The 12,001-nt window shown below is 42.0% G+C and overlaps 1 protein-coding gene across 4 annotated transcripts in view; it reads left to right on the forward strand.

Moving 5' to 3' along the window:
• WDR7 (WD repeat domain 7) overlaps positions 1 to 12,001 on the forward strand; it is a 1,596,127-nt gene that overhangs the window by 780,036 nt on the left and 804,090 nt on the right. The gene's annotated exons all lie outside the window — the stretch shown is intronic.

Below are 12,001 nucleotides of genomic sequence, written 5' to 3' on the forward strand. Positions count from 1 at the left end.
TTGATGCTGCTAATGAAATGGTGTAGCATGTAACGCGAGTCTTAAAAGAATCATCTCCAAATTGAGACAGCCATTAGTTTACCATGAATAAATTGTGAGCGTGAAATGTGTCTGCCTGCAAATGTGACGTCATATGACAATTAAAAAGATTATTTTTAATTTAAAAGTCTTTTTCATGAAGACAGTGATGTACATATTCAAACTGCTGTATGATTCTTCAGTGTAGTTGGCATTCGACATTATATCTATTTCTGTATATATTGCAACAATCCTGAAGCAGTAGTTCTAGTGCTCTCGGATTAGCCGCTGATTAAACACTTGAGGAAATAATTCAAAACACTCCACTTCAGGATGTATCTTTCCTTTGAATCCTGGTTATTTTAATGTCACTAAAGCAGCTACTTGTTGGCAAAAAAACGTTGGCACCTCTAGTTGTACTTCTGAGGTGTACTTCACCGATTTGATTTATAGTTTTCCGCCTAATCCATGGTTGTGCAACGTTACACCTATGCTTTATTTTACCTATGTATCAATTGCTTTTAGCAGCCACTGAATTTAGAACAAAAACGCTGTCCAGGTGAATTGGCCAGTGATGCAAAATAGCAGTGGAATGTTTTATTGGTTGAAGTAGTCCATCCAGTCTCACTTCTTGCAACCAGCAAATACAGTTGAATGATATTGAAATGTGAGTCATGGACACGTTTGTGATGGAGGATTGATTCGTGAAACTCGCAAGAAAGATGCAGGTGTAGACATATGTATTACAGTGTTGATTATCGCTGGCTGATCATGAGGCGAGAGAGAGATTTTAAGTAAAACATTATTTAGAATAAGAAGCTAGTCCTGTGCTCGCTGGTATTTTTAAAGTAGTTTTTCTGCAATAGAAAATTGCAGATATATTTTATATTTGTTATATACTGAGGGGTTGGGATGTGCTTTTGAGTCTGTGGAAGAAATAAAATAGTAAAAGATTGAAACTGGAGCCGACAGAGAGAGGGTGTGAAGATGTCTGGAAAGAATAAATGAGGGAATGTGTGACTGGAAGGTTGTAAATCGCAGGAATGTATATGCTTTCATATTTTGAGTTGAACATGAGGGAGCACATTACCATCCAATTACAGTTGGCTATATGTTAAGCTTTGGATGGGGAGTAGGTTTTTAAATCCTGTGTACACCTGCAATTATTTCACAATCTGAGGTTTTCTCTTAATATCTGAAAATATACTCTTCTTCTGTCTCAGGTAGGTTGAAGCCATCTTAAATGTTTAAGGGAGTCTTATTTGGCCACTCTAGATAGATCTATTGACTCTTCTGTAATTGTTACTACTGTTTTTGGATTGATGCCAAAATGCATGCTACTCTTCGGGCGTGCTGCATAAACAGTAATTCCAGGTTTAAAACTAGCCTGTATGTCTGTCCTCATCTGCTGGACCAGTTTTACCAGAATTTTAACTGTGGAAATCTGAGGGAAATTTCATTATACAAACCTTTTTGTGTGTCAGTCTCACCAAGGAGCAGGAGAGAGGTTATTGGTCATTATGTGCCTTGTGACCAGAGGACAGTGCTTCTTGGTTCTAGGGAGTTGAATAAGATGACTGGTGTACGATACCATGATTTGCAGTTGAAGCTTCCATATTGGATAGACCACTGGTTCTTAACCTGGATGTCTGTGACGTTTACTCGAGGGGTCAGTGACTGCCTAGAAAATCAAATCAAAGATTATTACAATGTATGTAAAAACGAAGCAAAATTTAACATTTTTAAAATTAAGTAAATATGAAGGAATTTGCAATGACTGGCTAAACATTAAGTTGATGTCCTCAGCTTGATTCACATGAGCAGTGCAAATGCATCAAACAGAATATAGTAAGGAGGATGGGTGGCCTCAGTTGGATTTAAAAAAAAGCTGCAATATTCTCATTAAAGCAGAAATTTTTATTTGTGTTTATAAATTAAATCCAACATTTCACCAATTGTGCATGTGTTTGTTCAATGCCTGTCTCTGTATCTTTGTATATTGTTTTGAGGTTCAAATCATCAAAATTGCTTAAATAGAAGTCCCGGATTCCAGTAATTGTTCAATGGGTGGCGGGGGTGGGGGGGCACTGGATTCTAGTAATGATTAAGTAGGTGTCCACAGAAATCAAAAGGTTAAGAACCACTGGTACAGACCATTCATGTCTATGGATTCTATCATAATCCTAAAAGTAATACTGTTTTTTAATTACTATTCAGAGGTCAATTTCATTCATTACAGTTCGTCTCTTCTGCATATCATGTTACGGTGTATCATCCTAGGCCTGTTGTCTGATCTGGCCAGTCCCAACCAACTTGCCTGTCTCAAGAACATATGACATTTGGCTATTGTTATTCTCAGTGACCAATATGTAGAAATGATAGTACAGGTTTTTCATTTTTCTCCAAGGAAACTTTCAAGATCGGTGGATCAGAATATTTAAATGATGTCTTCTTAACCACATCCTGTAGACCCCTAGTCATGAACGGAAGGTTTGGGTGTCGTATGTTCCTTGACAAAGAATATTTGAGAACCATTTTTTTTATAGTGGGATTACAAAATAAGTTATCTCCTACAGTGGGAACCACATTCCAGTTTGCCACATGTCTTGTGACCTTCCAACACCTCATATGCTTAACAACCATCATGCTGTTTACCTCATGTCTACACTGCCCAGCCTCTCTCTATACATCATGTTTGTTTTTTGTGTTTAACTCAGTGTTGATCTGCTAGGCTGCTTTCCATCATGTCATGATTTCAGCGAATCAGATAATCTTTGCCACCTTGATCTCAGACAGGCGCACACTTAGGACATTGTGATATGAAAGAAATGATGCTGGATGGACTACTCTGATTTTATTGTCAGTGTAACGATTTTAATTAACTACGCACTTTATAAATACACTTGAACTTGTTTAAATTGATATTGGATGGGCTTCTCTTTCTTAAGTGTCGGGGTTCCTTCGAAGTGGGAGGTAACTGTGAATGTCATTTTGTAATCCATCATGTTGTAAACAAGCCTGCAGGATAGTACTTGAAGGCCTGACTAGTAAACCAGATTGAATGGCCACTCACTAAATCCGAGTTACTGCTGCGTTGAAGGACGTTTGGGAAGCGGACTAGCGCCAAACTTGCCTGGAGAAACCTTTCGAGGTCGCGCTGCTGGTGGGAGCTCCTCCTTGATCGACGGAGTGTCCAATAGCTCCCAGCGTGCGCTAGACCCCACTCTAGTTGGCTGCCTGCACTGGGGGACTGCGAGGACCAGAAGCCTTTGCTTCCACCACCTGGTGCCTCTTCCCCCGGCGGTAACGCCCTTTTACCCCCCCTTTAAATTAAACCATACTTCACGCAACGCGGGACGCGCGCGAGGAGAAGCGCGAGGCGAAGCCCGGGCCAAGGGCGGGCCCGTTTCAGCCCGTTTCAGCCCGTTTCAGCCCGTTTCAGCCCGTTACAGACTGTGCAGGACTGGACTGGGCCATGGTATTTCTATTTTTATTTTTGTTTTCATGTTTACATTTCCCTCCGTCCACTTGCTGCTCTGTGTGGTCATAAATTAGTGGGACCTCATATTCTAGTTGTAACAGCGACACTAGTTTTGCTCGCGACCCACAAGTTATTGCCCCTGCGACGCAGAGCGCTTAATTATGTCCAGAGTCACTAGAAGTAAAAAAACAGACAAAACCACCGATATAACGGGTCCACTTGACCTATTCCTACACAAGGCCAATGCAGCCATTGACAATACTATCCAATTGATAGATCGACGGGTGTCTCACGAATTGGAGATGGCCAGAAAAAGATCGTCTATGGGCCCGCTGGCCTCAGCACAAACCCCTATACAAAAGGGGTCGATCATACCCCTGCTGAATCCAACAAGTGCACTAGTTCACACAGTTTCAAACACTGTGGATTTGTCAGCAACACAGTTGTCACTAGGTTCCGATTCTGATTTTAGGGAGGATCTGGAAAAAACACCAGATTTACAACCCCTACATAATCATGAAATGGCCACAGAATCAAACACCACGGGGGCCAGGGAGGGCGCCATACCTAAGAGGTTAAATAAGGGGTCGAACCCACATGTGCATTTATTAGCTCCACCAAATGGTGGGATTCCCAGCAACCTGAACATAAACAGTAACAACACCGTAGTGTTGCAAACACCATCACCAACCAATAGTGTGATCCTAAACACGCCCCCACGGAACATCACGCCACTGGGGAACCTAGATACACTAGGCGCAGTAGGGGGCATACAAAAACCCTGTACCTCATGTGTGACACTACACGATTTTCTCACAAACAGCATGGGGGAACTGTTAAAATACCATCTGAAACCCCTGGAGAAAAGCATAAGGGTAATTGAAAAACAACTCGCCAAACTAAATACTCCTGCATTTATGCAGAAGTCACTTAGCACCCTAGACATGGGGGAGGGGAAGACCAAACAACCAAGTAAACCGGCCAAATCGGCTAAATCAACTCAACCATCTACAACACCAGCTGTTTGCCCAAAGTCCTGTGGACCAGATAAAGAAGGGAACATCCAGACCACTAAAAATGTCAAACAGAATCCACAAAATACTCCTAAACCCCAAACTGCAGAGGGAAAGGGCCAACTCGTCACCACTAGTGATAACGCACAACCCACCCCAGCCCTAGTAGCCCTAAATACTCAGCTAGCAAACCTAAAGGAGAATACACAAAAACTCCAAAAATCTCAGCCCTCTCAAGCCCAGGGGAAACAGAGGACGGGATCTAGACCTAGACGGCCATTCCATCTTCCACCTGAGGCCACCCCGTTCACTGTTGTCCTAACAGGGGTCTCAGAACTAACAGAGGGCGCGGATGAGCCCCAGTGGTCACTGAGAAACAAAGTTCTGCAATGGCTTAGCCAAAATAGACCTATACAGCCATCGCATCATAGCAGAATCAACTCAGTTAGAAGAGTGTTTTGGATTGGGGAAACTAAAAAAAGCTTACAGGGTGACTGCGTTATAGTCAACTGTGACGATCCTGCTATGGCTGACTATATCTCTTCCTGGTCAGCACTTGAAAAAAGGGGGGGGGTGGATGTACAGCGCCTTTCCTTTTTTTATCCTCCGTTAAATACCCCGAATTATGAAAACAGAACTGGATGGGAGGATGCTCAGGATTGGCCCTGGACACAGGTGGGGTACACTAATAGAAACAGAAATAGGAATAACAATAATAATGGATGGAATAGAGGCTGGAATTCCCGACCCTGGTACCATAGTAGAGGCAACCCACATTTTGATTACTGGGAGGGGGTTCCCTTGAGGAACAGATTCGACTATCTAGACATGGTCGATTGACCAATAAAGGTCACCACAGGGGTTTTAGAAGTCACTGTTCCCCGACATAAGATCCATGAAGTCCCTTCCCTAGTAGAAAATACTAACCCCGTGATGTCAGAGATTATACTAGTGCAAGACACGTGTGGAGGAAACCGGCTAAGCCAGCAGTTAACAGAAAAATCCAGCAGGTCACGGACTGAGAACGGAACTGGGCCAATAACTGAAATTATCAACATAAAACCATATCTGAGTACAGTAGATAGGACTAAGACCCAACTCGATAATGAGATCGAAGCCTTGCAAGAGGGCATGGTCTCACAACTTAGGCAGGAAGAACCCTGCCCCATCACTGAGGGGTTTTGTCTGCTTAAGATATCTTCCTGGAATATTGCTGGGCTTTCGAAAAAAGCGCGTGACCAGCTATTCCTAACTTTTATGGAAAAGCAGGATATAGTCTGCCTACAGGAGTGTTGGGACCCATATGAGACATCAGTAGAGGGTTTTAGCACTTTCTACGTTCCCTCGATCCAGGGTAACCGAGGCAGGGGCTTGGGGGGACTTTGTATTTTTACCTCTAACCTTTGTAACATAGAACAGAACATGTATGAGGCAAATGGGCCAAAAGCAGGTGTAGGGAGTTCACTGCAAGGATTGTCTTTTAAATTAAATGGGCGCTCCTTTTTTCTGATAAACCTTTATAATAATATGCCAAAAGTAGAGGTAAAAATTCTAATAGCGGAACTGGATTCCCTGCTAAACAAAGGCGGCCAGGCGGCAGACTGCTTACTTATAGCAGGGGATTTTAATTGTCACCTATGTCCCTATAGCCAAACAAAAAACTGTGGCATTTTTGACTCACAAGGGGATCCCACCACACATTTTGAACATTCCCTAGCGGGAAATCTGCTAAATCAATTCATGCATGAATGGGATTTGGCTTTTGCAAATGAACTTTGCCAGCCACCCGTAGTGTTTCAAACAACCTTTTTTGGTCATGGGGCAGGTACTGTAATAGACTTCATCCTGGTTTCAAATAGGAACCAAGGTTGGGTGGGCGGGTTTGAAACGGAGGGCCTAGCAATAAGTGACCACTTTCCCATTAGTATTTCCCTTAAATTAGGGAAACGGGGCACGCAAAAAATAAGCACCACGGATATATTGCATGGCCGTTCAGTGGCATTGGCCAGGAAAAATGGCTATGCCATTAAATGGGCAAAAATTGAACCCAGGAACTTTCTGAAAGATCTATTACAGAAAGAAACTAGTCAATTTAACACCTGCCTGGAACTAAGCATTAACCCAGAACAAATAATACAGGCATTCGATGAGATTAAAGCAGAAATAAACGCTAAGCTAACCAAAAAATTAAAGGCAAGGGAGGAAACGAGAATATATGGCTGGTTTAACCGAGCCTGCACAAGTGCCCATAAAGCACTTTTACAGGCTTTAAAGACTATACCCAGGGATAGCAGACAAGTCAAGGAGGCTAGACAAGCTTACAAGCTGACTCTCCTGACAAGGAAGAAAGAACTCAAAAATGCAGCTTGGGAAGCCTTGATAAAGGCAAGCGCACTAAGGGATAATACGTCCTTCTGGAAAGAGGTAAATGCCCCCTTTTTTCTAGATAGGAAGGTAGACTCCATGGAAATTGGCATAGCTGAAGACGTCTGGGTCAAGCATTTTACTGCGCTTTACAAGAAAGACTCACTTATGTTGACCTCACAAGAGGAGTTGGCTGAGGGGAGTGAGATCCTTTTACAACCACAGGGAAATTTCCCATTAAAAGTAATGTTCACCCCTGCAGACCTGGAACAAGCGATTTCTCAGAGTGCAAGCCTAAAAGCTCCAGGGCCTGACGGTGTACCCATTGATCTATTTAAAGGGAATGTAGATCTCTGGGCACCCTTACTGGCAAATGTCCTAAATGCTTACACTAAATTAGGTTTCCCCAACACATGGAAGGAAGCGATAGTCATTCCAATATTTAAAAAAGGAGATAGACAAGACCCAAAATGTTATCGCCCCATTTCTCTGTTAGATAATTTAATGAAGGTTGCTGGCAGGGTGCTACTAACCAAACTACAAACTTGGTCCAAGACTAACGGGATACTCTCAAAATTTCAATATGGTTTTAAGTCGGGGGTTGGAACCATAGAGCAGGGTTTAAACCTGTCCCTTATAATAAACAAATATATTGGATCAAAAAAAGGGAACTTGTTCCTGACATTTGTCGATTTAACTTCGGCTTTCGATTGTCTGGATCATGGAACCCTGTGGAAAACCCTGACTAATATGGGGATAGATAAAAACATCCTAACTTTTATCCAGGAACTTTACAGAGATGCAGGAGCTACGGTGAGATATGGCAAAAACGGCGAGCAAACCAGAAAATTCCCAATTGCAAAGGGCGTTCGCCAGGGTTGCATCCTTGCACCGTTTTTATTTAATCTGTATATAAACGAGGTAGCAGACTCGATGAATGACCTGGAGGTGGATTACCCCAAGATAAACGGACTCGCAGTCCCGTTATTGTTATACGCTGATGATGCGGTGATTATGGCCCGCACTCAGCGGGGACTCCAAAAGGCACTAACAGGCTTTGCAACCTTCATGAGCTCTAGAGGCCTTATAATAAATGTGGGGAAAACTTTCACGATGTCATGCACAACGAGAAAAAAAGTACCAGACTGCAAAACCTTTGTTAATAATTCAAAGATAGCGATGTCGAAAACTTTTTCCTACTTGGGTATCATTTTTAATAATAGGGGGACATGGTCTGCAGCGGTTACCTCCCGAAACCTGGCTTTTGCCCGCGCAATAGGGGCGGTTAAGCAATTTGCTAAAAAACTGGGCGGGAAACCGGTAGACACACTACTTAAGATCTATGCAGCTAAATGTGTGTCCACAGCTGTTTATGGGGCGGGGATTTGGGGACTTGCAGATAGCTCGGAAATTCAAAGGGTGGAGAATGCTTTCCTGAGGTACCTCTTAGGAGTCCCGCGTTCCACATCTACTACTATCTGCCACAACGAACTGGATAGATCTCACATTAGTGACATTATAAAGATAGCGCCAGTTATGTTGTGGCATAAGATCTGGACATGCGAGGACACAACCTTCAATAGGGAGGTAATTCAGGATTGCCTGCAGCAAGGAAATGGCGCTAAACAACCTTGGCTAGCCTACGTTAAAAAATTCCTGAACTCCATCGGCAACCCAGAATTCTTTTCAGACCCAATATCATGCGCCCAAATCCCCAAAAAAGCACTAAAAGAGACGTGTCTTGGCCTATTGGAGGAGAGGAGATATTATTTAGATGGGAATAAGTCCACCATTATAGCCCACCGCCAGATTTTGCATGAACATGGTTTACATCCTTATCTGGCGCCAAATATCTCCCCTTACCATAGAATGCTGTTGGCCCGTCTGAGGACAGACTGTTTCTTCAGGTTAATAACGTTCCCTACACCGAATGATTGGTCAGTGAAAATGATTAATTGCCCGTGTGACGGAGTAGCCACTCAGTCTAACATACATTGCATACTGTTCTGCAAGTACTATCAATGGGGTAGGAAAAAACATCTATTGCCTCTGTTAAAACTGTGGGGCCTGAGAAGCTGTAAAGCAGCCCTCCACAGATTGTATCTGCTTCAAGACGAATGTACTATTGGAGTGATGATAAAATTCCTGTCGTTTATTATAAAATGTAGAGGGTCTATGAGAAGCGATTAGTAGGTTGAGGGTTTGTAGAAGTATTATTCTGTGCCTAATAACATCATATAATACATAAATATGTCATATTTACCTCGACCCTTCTATCATGCAAATGTAACGATACATATATCAATCGCTTTCTAGAAAAAAAATTTTTAAAGGGTTTTTAATATTAGATTACTTGAATGACTAGGGTAATGAATATGTATTTCTTCTTAGTAATCTCCTTTTAGTAGGTAAATGTTTAAATAACGTTGTTTTAATCGTATTTTTGTAATGTTTGCTTATATGGTGTTTGTCAAATACCGAATAAAGCTATCTTTGATGATGATGATGATTGAATGGTTCTTCAGTGGAATACTGCAGCTGAAGATCTGCAGTGCAGCAGCAGGCTGCCTATGTTCTACTTTTAAGATTACTCTGATGCTTGTTCTGATGTTGGGTTTGGCTGTGCAGTGCAGAATATTCTCCTTGGGTCCCACCACTAATGAGTGAGGTGTTGCTAGTGAAATTGTTTTAGTAGACTTTGGTGGTGTTTGTGTGCCTCTGTACATCTGTATATCTCTGGCCTCTAAGGTATGTGACCGTTTTAAAGGCCCTGTCTTACACCATGGGACATTTAAATGGTTATGATATTCACAATGGAAAAGATTATCCAGGAGAAAGTGGCTGCTCCTGGATGATTGGCCAGCTACATATTCGGTGTGCCATACTTAATCTATTAGGTTTGTGAATTATTCTGTCCTGCGTTTTTATGTTACGTCGATTTCTTTAGAAGTAATATTAACATTGAGAATAATAATCATTGTTATTATTTTTTAAAGCAGGATTCACAAAGAGCGCTGCCTCCATGCCCCGTGAAAGCAAGTGTAGGCAATGTGAAGGAAAGTTTTAGTTCTTTTAAGCACAAATAGCTGTGCTTTACATTTCCAAGACGTCTTAGGGAATGGACTACAAGCAAACATATATGACACAGCCAGTCAGTCCCATTCCAAAAGTTTCTTTTTACACATCACCTTCTATTGTATCCTTTTCCTTTTTGAGAGGTTTTACTGCCATAGATCCCCCACTGGACCCCAGTTCCTATGCTGTTTCTGCTCCTTTCCTAGAAAGACAATAAAGAGGACTCTGTCCTTTAGTTCTCCCAACAGTAGATTCATCCACCTTGCAAATCTCCCTGAAACGCAACAATTTCAATTCTCTAAGTATAAAATATGGGAGGGAAAAACAAGTATATATCTTTTAAAACAGTAAGTATCATTTCAGTGTTGATTAATTGTGATAATCTTCTCCTCCTTGGTATAATTAGATTTCCCTTCACATTTGCTAATAATTTGTTTATTCTGTGTTAGCCCCAGAGGTAAGACTTATGCTTTTTTTTAAAACGTATTCACCACAAAACAAGTAATCTCCATAACAGGTTTAAAATAGCATGTTTTGAGGATAGATTTTATGGACCATTCAACAGACCGCAATATGTCCTCGAGTCTACTATCCACCACTAATGCCTTCAGTATCTTAGATATGGAATCACACAAAAAAAGGCAAAAGGTTTTCTGAAGAATATCAATATTCGTGTTGTGCCTCGGGCCTAAATGCACTAGTCTCCTCACTTAGGTTTCCCAGTTGGTGTTGGAAGAGTTGCAGCACCAGCGTAAAGCTTGAAAGAGTTTACATTTAGATTGAGCACTAAAGGGGCTCATCAAAGGGGCCCACTAGTAATCACTCTGGGTACCAGTCCAGCCCATCGTTTTTCACCTACTGTGCCACGCTAGTCAGAGGCACGCATTATGCAAATCAGTACTCATTTTGCTCCTCCTTGTAACAGCTCACCCAAAACCACTATAAAACAATTGAATGGATTGCTACCCAGTCCAATTGTAGGAATTTAGCCTATTTGCAAGCATTCCTCCCATCATTCTTTGTGTGTTTGGGCCATATAATGTAATTAGATAAGGAAAATAGCCTGAATTGATGATGTGAATGGTACTTCCAGCGACACAAGCTCAGTCATGGAAAGCATGTCTCTCCTTAGAGCTTTCTACCGCTCCTTCCGTATCCCGATACGAGAGTCAGTAAAAAAGCATTTCTTTAGACTCCACTGGCTTCCGGTAGAAGACAGAATAAAATTCAAGGCACTGATTATTATTCATAGAGCACGGCAGAATAGAGGTCAAAAAAAAGTTAGGAGGCTAGTTTCTCCCTACATTCCGAAGAGGCAGTTGAGATCCAGTACTGAAGAACGCCTAAAACAGACAAAGGTCAGGAGGGAGAAATCTAGCCCCCAAACTCTGGAACTCTTTGCCGTTAGGACACCGATTGATTGACAAAAAACTAGAGTTTATCAGAGAGATCAAGACTTGGCTGTTTAAGCAATACATTTAAGACATGGTCTGGCCCGTATTTAGTATCTGACCACGCAGCACTGGGAAGTCTCAGGGCAGCCATGCGCTTTATAAATCCCAATAATAATAATTTACTGTAATGTTTTCCATCAGGAGATTGAGTAAAAATAAAAACTGAAATTTGAAGAGATCGCTGACTCTCCTTTAATATTGCGCAGCTGAAGTTGCCAGACAGGCAGAGAACCTTTTGCACTCAGTCTGGTAGGATTTCTGGATCCACTGGCATCCCTTCTGCTTTGGCATCCTCCTCCATCTTAAATTTTAGTGAGAGATGCTGCCAAGCAGAAAGGTTTGCCCTCTGAGTACCACCTTGATCTACTTATACTCTATTTGGGGTCCTTTAAAAAAGTGCCAATAAAAGTCTGTTGTTAGTCAGCATCTCGGGTTATGAAGGCTTTCTCCTCCACTGGGTGTCTTCGAGACACTGTTCTGAGATGTGGTTGTACTTTGTCCTGCCGACTGCACTGTTGCACTTGTACATCTGCTGCCACGTGAGGACTAAGGAACTATTCTAGAGCCATAGGGCAGAGTAAGTTATCGAAGTTGAG

This window comes from Triturus cristatus, chromosome 2_1 (assembly GCF_964204655.1).
Source record: "Triturus cristatus chromosome 2_1, aTriCri1.1, whole genome shotgun sequence".
Taxonomy (NCBI): Eukaryota; Metazoa; Chordata; class Amphibia; order Caudata; family Salamandridae; genus Triturus; species Triturus cristatus.